General features: G+C 37.1%; 1 protein-coding gene across 3 annotated transcripts in view; it reads right to left on the reverse strand.

Annotated features, from left to right (window-relative positions):
• Positions 1-15,283, reverse strand: part of T48 (FU domain-containing protein T48) — a 37,977-nt gene that overhangs the window by 11,463 nt on the left and 11,231 nt on the right. Inside the window, exon 3 of one of the 3 annotated variants that reach the window (XM_086839694.1) lies at positions 4,088-4,306. The exons of the other annotated variants lie outside the window; for them this stretch is intronic. The gene's annotated coding sequence lies outside the window, so the exon portion shown is untranslated. The remainder of the gene's footprint in view (positions 1-4,087; positions 4,307-15,283) is intronic. 3 annotated transcript variants of the gene reach the window in all.

Raw genomic sequence — 15,283 nt, forward strand, 5'->3', positions numbered from 1 at the left:
TTAGCTGCCTGCAAAATACTGCAATTTGTAAATCAAACAAAGTCCAAAACGGACACATATTTGCAATTAAATAAACTGAAAATAGAATTCATTGAAAGGCCAAAGTTTAACTGCCAAGTTCTTGCTGGGTTGGCCAAAAGTTGTTAATGAATATGGTTAACACCAATCGAAGGAAAAATCTGCAGAGCTTATACAACCTACTTTCAAATTTGTTCTCTTATTATTTAACCATAAAGATACTTAAGATTTCGACCGTTAAACATATACAAATTCCTCAAAAATCAATCAGTTTTCATTGAAGAATCTAGTTCAACCAGACCATTCCCATTAAGCCGAGCTTGCTCCTCATAAAGCTTCAATTGATTTAACGGCTTTTAAGTCATATTACCCATTTGAAGTCTTGCCCAAACACACTTAAGAACCCATGAGAAATAAAACGCATCTGCTGAGATTTGTTTGTTCCGATTGGAAGGCAAGGCTTTAGCCTTCCCTCCCAATGCCCTTCCATTAAATGGGCAGACCCGCATTGAGCTCTGTTGGAAAATAAATATTTTCACACATGGCAGCAGGCAGCAACGGAAATATTTTTGCTGTCATGGTTAAAGGAAAGACTCTGGCTATATGTGCTATATATACACGTTGATCATAATCTGCCAGCGAACACGACGACGTCACAATGTCGCCACCATTTCGGGGAGGTGGTACTTGCCTGGATCGTGATCCAAAGAGGGGAGAAATATGGCAAAAATCGTGCAAATAAAGGAAGAAATAAAGCAAACACACACTCGACTCCAGTGTGGCTCGTATGTATGTGGAAAGCTCGGAAAATGCTTCCTTGAAAGGTGTGCGCGCGAGGCTCCATCGATCGGCTATGTTTGAGTATGTTTGAACAATTAATTTTGCCTTTTTTTTCGACTTGCAATGGGGGAAGCTTGGGGATTTTCCCCACCAAGATGAAAATGCGGGCAGACGCGGCGGCCCGCGAGATGCTGCCCAGCAATGTCAGTTTGTATTTATGGCCAAGTCTTCCTCAGGATGATCATCGCCATTACGATTATGATGATGACCATTTTGGCTTGTGGAGTTCTACTTGCAATGCGGATTTCCACAGAAAGGCAATTTGATGACGCCAATAAAATGCGCTCACAGGCAATTGATTGTTGTCGACGCGGCCGCAGACATGCGCTTCTAATGGCCTCAAGACCAGCTCGGATTTGGATTCGGATTCCAGCTACGATTTGAGCCAAGATCGGACTGGATCGGGCCACCTCCAAGAAACCGCAGCTGCAGCTTTGAGCCGCCACACACAACAACTTTGTGCTGGCACACAGCTGACAACTCTAGTGCCACTTGAGCCTTCAAAACTTGCAGCTTGAAGTGCATATTGGAAAAATACAATGGAAAAGAGCAAAAGAATGCGGCAAGACAAGCCAAGTGAGGGATTGTTTTGACCAAATGGTACTGTGTAATTAAGTCTTACGGAATATATTTCTAAATAAATTCAAGACAAATAAAAATAATGTACACAGAACCAAACTCTTTTTAATCTATAGTAATAACATATTATCTATGTACAATAAAAGCTTTATTTAAGAATGCCCAACATTCCCCTCGATTATCACTCATATTTCCCAGGGTATCACCTCACAAAAAAACATATACATATATAAAATATGGTCCACAGAGGCTTGAAAGCTCTTCAGAGCATTGAAATGTGAAAAATACTTGAGAGATGCATCAACTCTTTTTTCGCTTTGGCAGTTTGAGCTCAAGGTAATGTACGATTCGATTTTGTAATTATGAAAAATGAAGCTAGGCCCCTGACCCACGATCCCGAACTGAACTGGATTCCAATTCGGACTTTCACCAACTAATGTAAAGAAAGGAAAGAAATATAGAAAAGAAAACTTTCCCGCTCTGACTAATTAATGATTCCCTGAAAATGCGTAGCAAATTTAGGTGTCAGAATTGGTTTCAGTCTCCTGATGTGGATGTGAGTGCAACATGTCGCCGAACATTTGAGTGCAGTAGGTCACTCCGTCACTCAGTCACTCTGTCACTCTGTCACTCTGTCAGTTGGCCGTTGGCCTGGGCGTGTCTTGTCTATATATTGTTAATGCCATTAAACCGTTGCCCGTAGACTGGAAATTTTGTTTAAATTGAAACGCCCACGAGGTAGCCCCACCGCAACAACAGCAACAACCACAACACTTGTCGGCCAAGAGAGCGAAACGCAAATGTTTGAACACATGTCTATGTAAATGCAACCCACGGCAATTGCACTTTGAACGCTGCTTTTAATTACCCAAAACACAAAAAAGAACCAAAGTAGCACTGTAAGTACTCGAAAAGAAGGAATTGAGCTTTCAAAGTGAGCGGTGCTTGGGCCCAGCAATTGGTAGGTAAATGGGCGTTTTTGAAGGAAATGTTGCACTTTTCGCAAGAGTCTCAAATGGAGGACAGTGTGGTAGTACTCATGGGCCAAGGCCCATGGAAGTGGGTTTAGTATATTCAAATACTTGGGCTTACAGGTGTCGTAAGAGTCGTTAACTTTAAAGACATCGGTTTTTCTTTTAGGAAATAACGTTCCATAATTTATTAATAATTTCTGTTCATTTCTTTAGGCAGTATTATAAAATACCTAATTGAAGTTGAATATATTGATGGAATCCTAATCAGAGATTCTTTAAGAGTATTATTAAAAATGGTGCCAAAAGTACAATAAAAAACGTTACAACATTAGTTGTTTAGAAGAATATATTATATTTATGAATAAGAAACAAAAATAGCATCGAGAAACCGAAATTGCATTATCCATGGGATCAAGATTTCAAATCTTCAATCAATCATAACTAAGCCAAAAATGCATTTATTTTAATTTGGAAAGCTGTTCTTTGTTATTTTTTAGAAGGTTAACAAACCTGCATATTGAGTTTTAAAATTTAAAAAATTCAATTTTTTGTCAATTTTTGACAATTTTAACGATGTAACCCCTTATAAAAATTCCAAATTTCGAAAAATTTTCGAAAATTTATTTTTTGGCCAGACACGGCTAGATTGATTTCTCTTTTAACGCTGATTAAGAATATATATGATTTATAGGGTCGGAAATGACTGCTTCACTGTTTTCCAAGCTTATGAATAAAATTATAAGGCTATAAAAACCCCAATCAAGAAACCCATTAATAAGGAAAATAATACAAGAACTAATAATGTACTTAAAAGAATATTTAACTAGTACCATAACTTTTTATAATAGCTTAGAGTTATAACTTTTGTATCATTAAAATTTTTAAGCTTACTAAAAAGCAATACTTTTAATTATTGTAACCTCTGTTCTATGAAAGTTATAAAGTTCAAATGCATTCCAAATAGTACTCGCAACATTTCCTAGTCTACCTAAAACGTTAAAAATGATATCTTCCTACCAATTATAAAGACGCAAGCCAACAATTTTGAACCATTAATACTAATCTAATTAGCCACTTCCCCATCGAGATGAACCCACGGTTAACTAGAAGGTATTTCCGTGCCACAACCGCACTGTTCCGTTCCAGCCAAGCGGAAATGGCCACAAATTGTGGCAATAATTGCAATCGCACGTCGACTCTGCGGCTCAGACAAAGCTTCAGCCAATTCATAATTATTAAATTCAATCTCTGAAAAATTTTCACTTTTATTAAGTTACCAACTTGATTTCTCTATAACTGCAGTAAAGACGAAAATAAAAAAGAAGTTGCCTAAATCAACAAAAAATTAGCAGAGGGCAAGGCAGTGAATGGGGGAAAATTAGAGAGGGGAAATTGTAGCTGTCAAAATAATCCGCGGAGGCGGACCACAGCAAGTGTCATTCAATGACATTTTTATGATGGACATAATAATACATTTTCATGAAATGTAACATTTTCATTTTACCATGATTATGAAATTTCCGCCGGCAAATTGGTAAGAGTCAAGCTTATAGCACAGAGAAGGGGAAATCATCTCTTTGGGGCAAGGATTTTGTGTTAAGTTGGTTTTTTTTTTTGGGACATGGAAAAACCAGCATTTTGGCCAAATGGCAAATGCACTCAAGCCAGAGACTTACCACTACCTCTCTCTCTCTCTCTATGGCTTGGTCTTTGGGCCAACGCATTGACATGGCTGACACATGTTTCGGTTTTGGTTTTCGCTTGAGCAACTTAATTTGAATACGCTTTTGGCACTTGGCTAATGAATAATTTTTCAGCTTTTCAGCTTTTCCTTGTGTGCATGTTATTATGGCCAGCCACGACGACCAAAGGGGAAAATGTATACAAATGTTTACCTGCAATGAGAAGAAAGAAAATATTAGTTTTTATGAAGGAAGCTAAAGAAAAAGGCCATCTCTGTTGACCCGTCTCCCCTTTAAAGTAATTGTATTTCTCATATTTTTTGTCGTTCAGCGACAATTTGCCAGTGCTGACACCCACATCGAGTTATCTCTAGTTAATTGATTGAGTTCAACAAGTCGAAGAAATAATAAAAATCAATTTAAAAGTCTCATTTTGGGGTCAAGCGCGCCGCTGACTTTGCGATCAGCTGAAATTCGAATACACAAAAATATTCGGCATTATTGCGAAAAGTTGTTGAAAAATTATTTTTACAGTTTAGTGCGCCGATTGTTGCTATTGGCTTCGCCTTGTTGTTGTTGTTGTTGTTGTCATTAACACGCCAATTTAGCGCTATTCATTCATAAATTGTTTGTAGTTTTCGTAGATTTGGCAACTCACGCGGCGGCGCCTGATTTCGCTTTTGAATGGGAAATATCGATATTGCAACCGCCGTGCCCCAAAATGTTCAATCAAAAACACATTACGTCAATTTTGATTTTCATTTATTATACAAACTGAACATATAGAAATCGAAGCGTTCATTAATTGCGCAATGCGCGGCACAAACATTCGTAAACATTGCGTGACATAATAATTTTTAATTATATTTCGCCTTTGCCGGCGAGTGAACTTGAACTCGAGTTCAAAAACTGGCAGCATGAAATCATGCGTGAATAAATTGTGTAAAATTGTTCATAAATATAATCAATAAAGAGACACAATCCTCTTCGCAATGATTCAGTAAAGACAAATTCATAAAGATTATAACAGTATATATTATAGATTTTATAGCCCCATGTAGGGTATTATAGTTTTAGTCAGAAGCTTAAAACACAGTGAAGAAGTCATTTCCGACCCTATAAATCATATATATTCTTGATCAGCATCAACAGCTGAACCGATCTAGGCATGTCAGGTCAAAAACTAAATTTTTGAAATTTTTTCGAAATTTGAAAATTTTATAAGGGGTTACATCATTAAAATTGTCAAAAATTGGCAAAAATTTCAATTATCTAAAATGTTAAATTGAGTATGCAGATTTATTAACTTAATAAAAACTAGCATAGAAACGGTTTCCGAATTACAATTAAGCCATTTTTGACTTAGTTATGAGCTTTTGAAACTTTGATTTGTTGAAAAAAATGCTTTATAAACTTTTTAAAGGCCGTTGTATATACATACATAGATTCAAGGAATTAATAATTCAATCAAGGGCATTTATTCTTCAGCTTTCCGAAGTATGTTTCTTATTAGTTTGAACCGTTTTTAGTCATTGTATTTAGTTAATCGTTGGGGAAGTTTGACTTAATCATCATCATTTGTTTAATGTCGATGATTCAACCGGCTTGTCTCGCTCAAGAATTTCAATTCAAATAAAATGTAAATCCCATTCCGAGGTTCTTTTGATTATTTAATTATTTTCAACACCTTCTCCTCTATTTTCTTCTCTTCCATACTTAAAATTCCACTTGTTACGCGAGGTATGTGTAGATATATAAAAAAGTATTCAACACTCTCTTAAAATGGAAACTTCCAAAAGTCATAAAAAAGGTTAAAGATACAATAACAAAACCTTAAAGGTTCAATGATCTTTTTTTTGTAAGAGTCTACCCTTTGTTTTGAAGTGTATGTGAAAATTAGAGGAATAGGTTTAATCATGATCCCTTTTTCTCTTTATTTATTTATTACACTTTAATAATATTATCAACAATATATTTACCCAAGAATTAGCAAGTGATAACTGAACCTAAATATGGTTTTATCTTAAATGTTTACAAGATATCGTTTAGTATCAGTTCAAGATAATGCATATCTCAGCTCAAGCAAATGATCTACAAACTAATTCTATACATTCTACAAAAGCTGAGTATAAATGTAATAGGTCTTTACAGATGGATTCTTGGAACTTTGGAACTTTTTTATGACTCCTCTCTATTGCCTTCTGTGCTGACCCCTTTTTCCCATGAGGAGTATGAGTTGAGAATGATAAAGCTACAATGCTTTTTAACAGTGGCAGCCATTAGTCACGACTCAGTTGATTATATAACAAACACAGATGCGGCTCTATGTAATGAGTAGCTTGGCTACCCAATGAATGCAAATACACGGCTAATTGCAAAACAGCAACACCCCTCCTTCATCATTATACATACATATATGTATATGATATCATCAACTTTGTTGCAAATCTTAGCTTGGCTTTGGCATTGCATTCTCCAATTCTCACTCAGATTCTCCCTTTCTCAAGTGCTGCTGCTGGTGGTAAGCAGCCGAGCCAAACGGAATTGATTTATTATGCCCTCGAATGAGGGGGCCTCTTTAATTAATATATTCCGACCAAAAGGAAATAAATATATATACATGAAGAGAAACCATTTTTCAGTACATTTTGTTTATGGCCAAAAATATTACAAAACTGGCCAAAATTTATGGAGGAAGCGGCCAGAAATCCGTTCCGTCTGCCGTTCAATGTCATGCGGCGTTTTGTTTAAATTGAGTTTGTATCCGATTCTCAACAGTATTCTGTATCTGTATCTGTATCTGTATCTCCAAGTGGCAACTGCTTCTCCTCATCCAGCACATAAATTGAGCAAGTTTTTCGGCCGTGTAAATTGGCTCTGTAAGTGGCATTCATTTTGCAGCAAAGAAAAACTGAAATGAAAACATTCTTTTTCGCCGAGAAGTAGATTCTTTTTCTACGGATTCCATGGCCTTTAATTAAGAGGCTCGCGAACGTTTAACGGTTCTTTGCTTAAGCAAATGCGAGCAAATGCATAAATTGCGGGGTATTTATAAGATACAAGTCGAGATCCGTCGATTAGCTTAGCATTTGCTTTGGTCCATCGAATACAGTTGGCGAAATTAAAACGTCTCCGCTTGCAAAGCAGAGATAAATGAGCAAACTAGTTTTTTGTAGATTCGAGTAGTGAAATCTAAGAGGAAACCAGCTTTCCAGAGCTATTCACCGGATTGGCATAATCCGAGCTAATTCTGGAATGAATGTCTCTTCTCCCGGTCCAAGTCATTAACGCTAGATTAATACATTCATTAATCATTGGCAAAGAATACCGCTCTCTGAAGTGACAAATCGATTATGCAAATGTTTGCTGTTCCATTTTAGCAAACTTCTTGAGATCACATCTATGATTTTTTAGATATATATGATTTTATAGATGATTTCCTTTCTTGGGGTTAATAAGTTTAATAGAATTATGAAGCCAGTTTTGTAGGAAATTAAAGGAAATGACGACATACTTAATTTTGTTTTAGAAATTTGATATATACACAAGCACTCCAGCAAACTATTCGGTTGAATAAATAAGCTTTTAAGTAATTTCATTTTAGATGAAAGTATGTTATTATTACATTATAAATTAATAATTGCGCTGAATTGCTTATAATAATTAAGCTTTGTTAATAAATTTATTAATCACTGAAAAATAAAACCGCTGTAAAATAGGAAATCGATTATTCAAATATAAGCTGTATGCATTTGATAACTATTTACGGGCTTATATTAAGAGATTTTATAAAGGTTAAAGTTTTCAGTTCCGTAAAGATCAATATATTTGTTTAAATAAATTTTATCTATAAGTTGGAGCTCTAAATTAAGACAAACACTTGCAAAATAAATCCTCAATTTGTATACCTTTACAGGGTATTATAATGTTAGTCCGAAGCATGAAACACAGTGAAGAAGTCATTTCCGACCCTATATATCATACATATTTTTAATGAGCATCAACAGCTGAACCGATCTAGCCATGTCCGGTCAAAAAACTAATTTTAAAATTTTTTTCGAAATTTGAAAATTTTATAAGGGGTTACATCATTAAAATTTACAAAAATTGGCAAAAAATTCAATTTTCTAAAATTTAAAATTCAGTATGCAGATTTATTACCCTAATAAAAACTAGCTTAGGAACGGTTTCCGAATTGAAATTAATGCATTTTTGGCTTAGTTATGAGGTTCTTAAACTTTGATTTTTTGGTCATTTAAAATACTTTAAGCTAAGTTTTTAACGATTTCGGAATCGATTCTAAAATTTATTTGCAAAGTGCAAGGGTATATAAACTTCAGCTTCCCTAAGTTGGATTTCTTTCTGGTTAGTTTTGTTTTTCTACAACTGGCCCACAATTTCTTGTGAACTTGCCTGGGAAAACGTTTTGTTGGCCAAGATTGGGGCAGCAACCCAAGAAGCAGGCAGCACCAAGGGGCCGCCTCCTGCCTAACAATTTTCCCAATCGTGGCCAGTTGCGGGTTCTGCCGGCAGCAAAGACCTGTCTTCAAATTTATGCACATTTTTATACCCTTGCAGGGTATTATAATTTCAGTCAGAAGTTTGCAACGCAGTGAAGGAGGCACCTCCGACTATATAAAGTATATATATTCTTGATCAGGATCAACAGCCGAGTCGATCTAGCCATGTCCGTCTGTCCGTCTGTCCGTCTGTCCGTCTGTCCTTCTGTCCGTCTGTCCGTCTGTCCGTCTGTCCGTTTCTACGCAAACTAGTCTCTCAGTTTTGAAGCTATCTGAATGAAACTTTGTAGTTAGCCTTCTATATACTCTCACTCGTATATATGTCGGAACGGGCCGGATCGGACGACTATATCATATAGCTGCCATAGGAATGATCGTAAAATTTTTACAAAAAAATTTTTAACTTCTTCAGTTTTCAATAGAATTGGATCAATTTTGTGTAAAATTTTATGTAAATCGGACTAATATATCATATAGCTCCCATAGGAACGATCGAGAAATTAATACAATTAAATTTATAACCTTTTCAGTTTTCAGCTGATTTTCATCAAATTTAAGGTATAGCTATTCTATATTAGTCTTAAATTTTGTGTCAAATTTTATGAAAATCGGACGACTATATCTTATAGGTGCCATACAAACGATCGTGTGATGTAGAGGAAAAATGAAAATCTGTGTATGTAAAACTGCAAATATAATATGTATCGGTGAATGAAATGAAAGCAGCTATTACATCATTGTTTTTTAACACAAATATATATAATTTATATTGTATGGATTCCTATTCATAGAAGTTCTATCTGCAAGGTTATATAAACTTCGGCGTGCCGAAATTAGCTTTCTTTCTTGTTTTTATTGGCATTTGCTTAGTTTTTAGTGGCTGGCTCGTGAAAATTCCGTTTCTGATAATTAAACACATTCGAGTGAGTGTGTGAGTACTGTGCCTTGCAATTGCATTCTTTGGCCGCTCTGTTTTCAATGGGTATATGTTGTTATTGTTTCGGCGTCCCACAAACATTTCAAAATTTAATTGAATTAAATTGTTGATTGAGGCGATGAAAATGAATTTTCATTGGGGCGGCAGGCCAGGCACTCAACCAAACCAGTCAGTGGCGGTCCGTCACTTAGTTTACCAAGTGGATTTCCACGTTCTGATCTCTCTTGTTGGTTCAATGAGTTTGCATTGTGTCAATCAGAGTTTGGTGGAAACAGCCGAAGCGGAAATGGTAGCAAACTTAAATGCCATTAACTTGGCCAAAAGCACGTAGCCAAGAAGTACCATAGAACCTGGCCGAAGCACAAACGAAAACTTCCGCCACAAAAGTGAAGAAGGAAGCTTAACGCTATTCTCTGATCTTGAGGAAGAGGAGGCAGGCCCTTAACTACCTGCTAAGCATTATCATTTAGTTAATATCTTCTCTTAGTCACAGCAGGTCTTTTGGCTGAAATAAGTTTAAGCCGGCTTTTGCTGCTCAATTTAGAAACAAATTCACGAAAATTCACCAAAAAGAAGAACAACAGCGGCAGCAGTAGACTTCTTCTTTGGCCAAGAACCAGTTTTCGGCCAAAACACGTTTGGGCTTTTTTTATTTTACTTTTCTTTTTTTTTTGTTTTGCCAAAAGTTGAGGCTATTAAAGCAACACCGCTGAGTTTTGCAGCTGTCCGAAGCCATATGAAGCCATAAAGAAAATTGCTCAAAAACCAACAATTTCTTTATAATTAAATTTCGTAGGCTTCCTTAAACCAAAAAGAAGTGGATTTGCGGCATGGCCACACTTTCAAAATTAGTCGTCAGTTCATGTTGAATTAATTTCCACAAAAATATTGCAGTGAGCAGACTGTTGACTGTTGGTTGCATCTGCCACCGTGGAATGATGGCCCACATGGGTACGGGATACAGTTGGGGTCAAGATAATAGGGTTTTATAAAGGATAATAACTTACTATAAAGACTTTCATTATGGTTTATAAATACTTAAAACGAATTAAGGTGAGAGCATAAGTCTACCAATTCATTTATACAAATTTAGTAAGTGAAAATATACGATGATGAGTAAATATATATGATATATTAATGTTTAGAGCCTTTAAATTCTACTAAATATTTGATATTTTAATATATTAATGTTTTATACTAATAAATCCTAGCATATTAACCTCATCTGTGCATAGAGAGTGCTGACTCTTGAACCTACCAAGTACCGCAAGCTGCAGCCGATCCACAAGAGGCGATAAAGCCCACGGACAAGGAGTCGGAGTCGGAGTAGGAGACAGGGACTGGAACTGGGGACCTCTTCCTCCTCCTGCAGAACAATGCAGCTTGGCTGTGCCTCGGTGCTGCCGCAAGTTGCAAGTTGGAAGTGCAAGAGCCAGAGAGTCCCAGAGATCAATGACATCATGATGAGCATTCGGGTGGATGCTGCCTCCTTTTGGATTCTGCTGTCATTCTGCGGCACGGAAGAAGAAAGTTTCCACAGTTCCACAGTCGTGAGAGAGACTAACAGCCAGACTGACTAACTGACTAACTGACTAACTAACTAACTGACTGACTGCCAGACACACTGACAAACCGGGCACAGGCTCTAACGTAGAACACAAGCTGCCGGGAGTTGTCTTCTGTCTGCCAGTTTTGCCGAGTCGTGACACCGAACAAATGTCAGCACTTGCGGGCGTGCGGCTTTGACTTTGAGCCAAACCCAACTGAAAAGCCAGGCTATAAGCTATATAGCCAAGCCAGAGTCAGAGCCTTGAGGGTTGAGACCAACTCAACCAATCAATTATCTTGGCCTAGCCGAGGAAACATCGAAACGTTACAGCCGCGAAATTTGATATGGCTATGATGGGTTTCTTAGGCTCCAATTCGATGCCTGCTAATGTGCGTTCTGCCCTCCGGGCGGCAATGACACACGAGGCTCAAAGACAAGCCGCCTTTTAAAGCTCCAATCGGGAAAAGATATAACTGTGAACGATGGCCTCATTACACACAGATACAAGATAGATATAAATGCACAGGAAATAAAGAAGGTAGAACAAGTGAAACACTATAAATAGGAAAGTTCAACAAAGGTATCTTAAGAAATATCTTAATATCTTATATCTTTATTTTTAAACAAGAAAGGAATCACGTGAAACACTTTTAAGAAAAGAGATCATAAAGAAAGTCTTTAGAATTAATATCTAATAAATCGATTTAAACAGCTTTTCCTTTAATAATTTTATATATATTTATACTTTATATATATTCATTTCTTGATCTTTTTGTCTTGTGTATTTGCTCTACATTTCCGATGCAACCGACTAGCCTTGGTCGCTTTAACATTAACCTCTGTCGTGGTCATTCATTGAACAATCTCAGCCTCTTGGGCACGCCCACAAACTGGTCACCAACCGCACATGGTCAACCCTGGCAGATACAAGATAGTCAAGTGCCTCGGCGCCCGCTATATTTAGATCAAAAGATACAGATACTCGGACTACAGTCCGTTTCAAAAATATTGAATTTCAACAAGTCATCAAGTTAGTAAACTCTGTTAATGGTAATTTTCTAAACATGATAAGATATTAAGTGACAAAGTGATTTAAGTAGTAAGTCAAAGACAAGTAAATACTTAATTACATTGGAAAAAAAAGCATATTTTTGAAACGCACTGTAGTTACACATATAAAATATCAATCGCCTGTTGTTGGCCATGGCCAAGCAATCGAATGTCAACGCTCGCAAAGACATTAAAACATGAAAAGACGGCTCAAGCCTACAAAACGTAGGTGAACTGAAGTACCTGGCCAAGAAAGCCGGCTTTTTTGGGAAGCTTCTCGTTTTGTTAGAGTGGCGTACGAACGATCAATCACCGCAAAGTTGGCCCAAAATATGATTCTGTTTTGGCCATGTCCCTCTCGCTCCCTCTCTGTCTCTCTCTCTGAGACTCTTGGCCGATCGATGGGCCTTGATCTGGGTACCAGGGATTGTTGCAATTACGGTTAAGTAGGGAACGGATGCGGGTTCATTATGTTAAGAAGACAAAAGTCTTTGACCTGCGTTCTCATTTACTTCTTATTTTGGCAGGAACCGAAAGTTTTTGTTATTAAGCGTAAATTTAGATCAGATCTGTCAGAGGTGTTGAGAGATTTATGGATGGCCCCAAGGCCCCCAGCTCCCTCTACTGGCCTGTCAAAAGTGGTCTATGGAGTGTGACAGATCTACGGATCGGTATCGAAAGAGTTCTCTTGCCAATGGAACATGAAATTCACTTCGCCGATCGCCAGGCGAAACAATTTTAATGGTCGATCGAGCGTGTCGAACTGTTTGTTGACATGGTCCGCCGGCTATCTCATTGATACGCATGTATCTCTGTAGCTGTAAATTGTATCTGCGCGTTTGCCTTCTTCTCACATTGGTTTCTTTTCATGTTCTCGCCTCCGCCAAGACTCTCGGTTCTGTTACCGTGTCTACTCGTCTATTTCTGTGGCTAATTAACTTGTACCCTGAATGTGAACACACACCACACACACATTTCTCTTTTTCCTTTTAACACTTTTGTTCTTGATAAATAAATAGTGGGAGGGATTGGTAGAAATGGTTCGGGAGAAGAGGAGGGCCTGCAGCGGGCACGCTTATAAATTCATTTTCATGGGACATCAAACGTCAAATTGGGTGCGGTGAAAGTTCTTCGATGGTACAGAATGGTACACAGGAAGAAATATGGAATACTATCTTATAAATAGTAGTCTTTAAATTATAAATAAAGTGGATTGATAATCAGCATAAGTAAAAACTGTGTTGTACTTTTTAGATTGCTAAAAAACCATTCGATTTTGGAAGAATAAAAGTTAAAACTGCTGTTCTGGAGTCTCTTATCAAAGGCACAATTTAGTGCTGCTCAGGACTCTATTATTCGTTATCTGTTATTAATAGCAGCCAATTAGAAAAACATTTGTTTTTTAAGACAAGTTTATCTAGGATTTATGTTTTTAAACAGCTTAATTAAACTTTTTAAGACTGTAAATTGAAGGTAACTTAAAGGCATCATATGTTTTAAAATCTCTTATACCTTATGGTCTAATATCGTTAATAACCTATGTCTCATTAATTTTCTAAACATATTATAATGACTTTTTGTCCAGTGTACAACTAGTTCGATGTTAGCATCTCAGAGTTCACAGAACTTTTGCCATAAATTTGCTTTAATTAGCCTCCATTTAACTTTGGCTCTGCTCTTTTGGGCATTTGGCTTCATTAGCTAAGAGTTTTTGTGCATAAATTACGCACTATATATATTTAATAAATTATGAATTGGTGGTGAAATGAACACAGCCAGGGACAAAACAAAGTCTGGCAAAAACAATGAAATTGATCAGTTTGAAAAGTCATCGAAGAACTGAGGGTTCGTTCACCTGTCCCTCAGTCGGCAGAACACTAATCATATGCGCGGACAAAGAGCTAGAAAAGCACCCGAGGGGGAGGCGGGTGCTTGAGAACTTTAGGTGGGGGGATTGCACCGTTAGAAACGTGATAAGCCGAACGGCAAACTAACGGTTGATGGGGAGAGAAATGTGCATAAATTGGTTGAAATTATGACAAAAAAAAAACCTAAACACAGAGCGAGAAGTGTTGAAGAACAAGGCCCATATCAAGTGGAAAAGATCAGCACGCGTTCTTGATCCCCAATCACCTCAATCAATACCAATCGATGGCCCTTGAAAACGATTATTTCGATTCCCTGATAATCCCCAGATGAAGCTGTGGAAAGTTAGGCATTTGCATATCAATATGATAGAACCGACCACATACGGTAAGGAAACATTAGTTGTCATCAACACAACACTAGGAATATATTTTAGGACTTTTATTGAACAATGGAAATTCATTTTGATCATGCATATCTTTTAGATATTAACTGCATTTTAATTTCTGTCCGTCACATTTCCTTAAGGCATGTAAACGCATCTATAAAATAACAATTTTATGGCTCAAACACAACCATATAAGACAGACACCCCCAACCTCCGGCTGCTGTAACTAAAAAGTCGTTTAAATAACAAATTTTAATGCTTGCCCGCGAAGAGAGCGGCTAAAAGGAAAATCCCAAAAATAATTCCAATAGCATTTGTCGCCGATGTTGAAATTATATTTTTTCTTCATTGGCGCCAAACAAAAATGTAGGAAGAGAAAAAAAACATCTCAAAGATGTTCAGGCATTCAATTGAAAGAAAAGTTTTTAATAGCCCAAAATATTTTGGGTTATTTTTGTGAATGTGAATGTGAATGTGGCGCACACAGTCATTTAAATGCTGATCAAAATATTGCGACCATTCCGGAGATTACCTTGTAAGCGGCTTAAAGGGGGGCATATACTATATGTATCTTCCCAACACACACCGAGCGTATTGCCACAGATACTACAGATCGTTGTCCAGTACCAACAATGGTTTGGGCCGATAAGATAAGGCCAGATCCGACTGGGTGGGAAAAACTGGCATCGCCCCGAGGGGTGGGGCTGTATGCCATAAATTGGCATAAATTAGCCAGCCAGTCGTCGAATTAGTAGATGCAAGGTAAGCGGGCCTAACAACGCCACCAATGTAAATTTTTTGCTTCACAGAGAGAAATAATCAATAACTTATTAAATAAGGGTAATAATTATTTAGCTTTTCATATATTTGTTATATATTT

The sequence above is a fragment of the Drosophila serrata genome, unplaced genomic scaffold, assembly GCF_035046125.1.
Source record: "Drosophila serrata isolate PLE 108 unplaced genomic scaffold, ASM3504612v1 contig_376, whole genome shotgun sequence".
Taxonomy (NCBI): Eukaryota; Metazoa; Arthropoda; class Insecta; order Diptera; family Drosophilidae; genus Drosophila; species Drosophila serrata.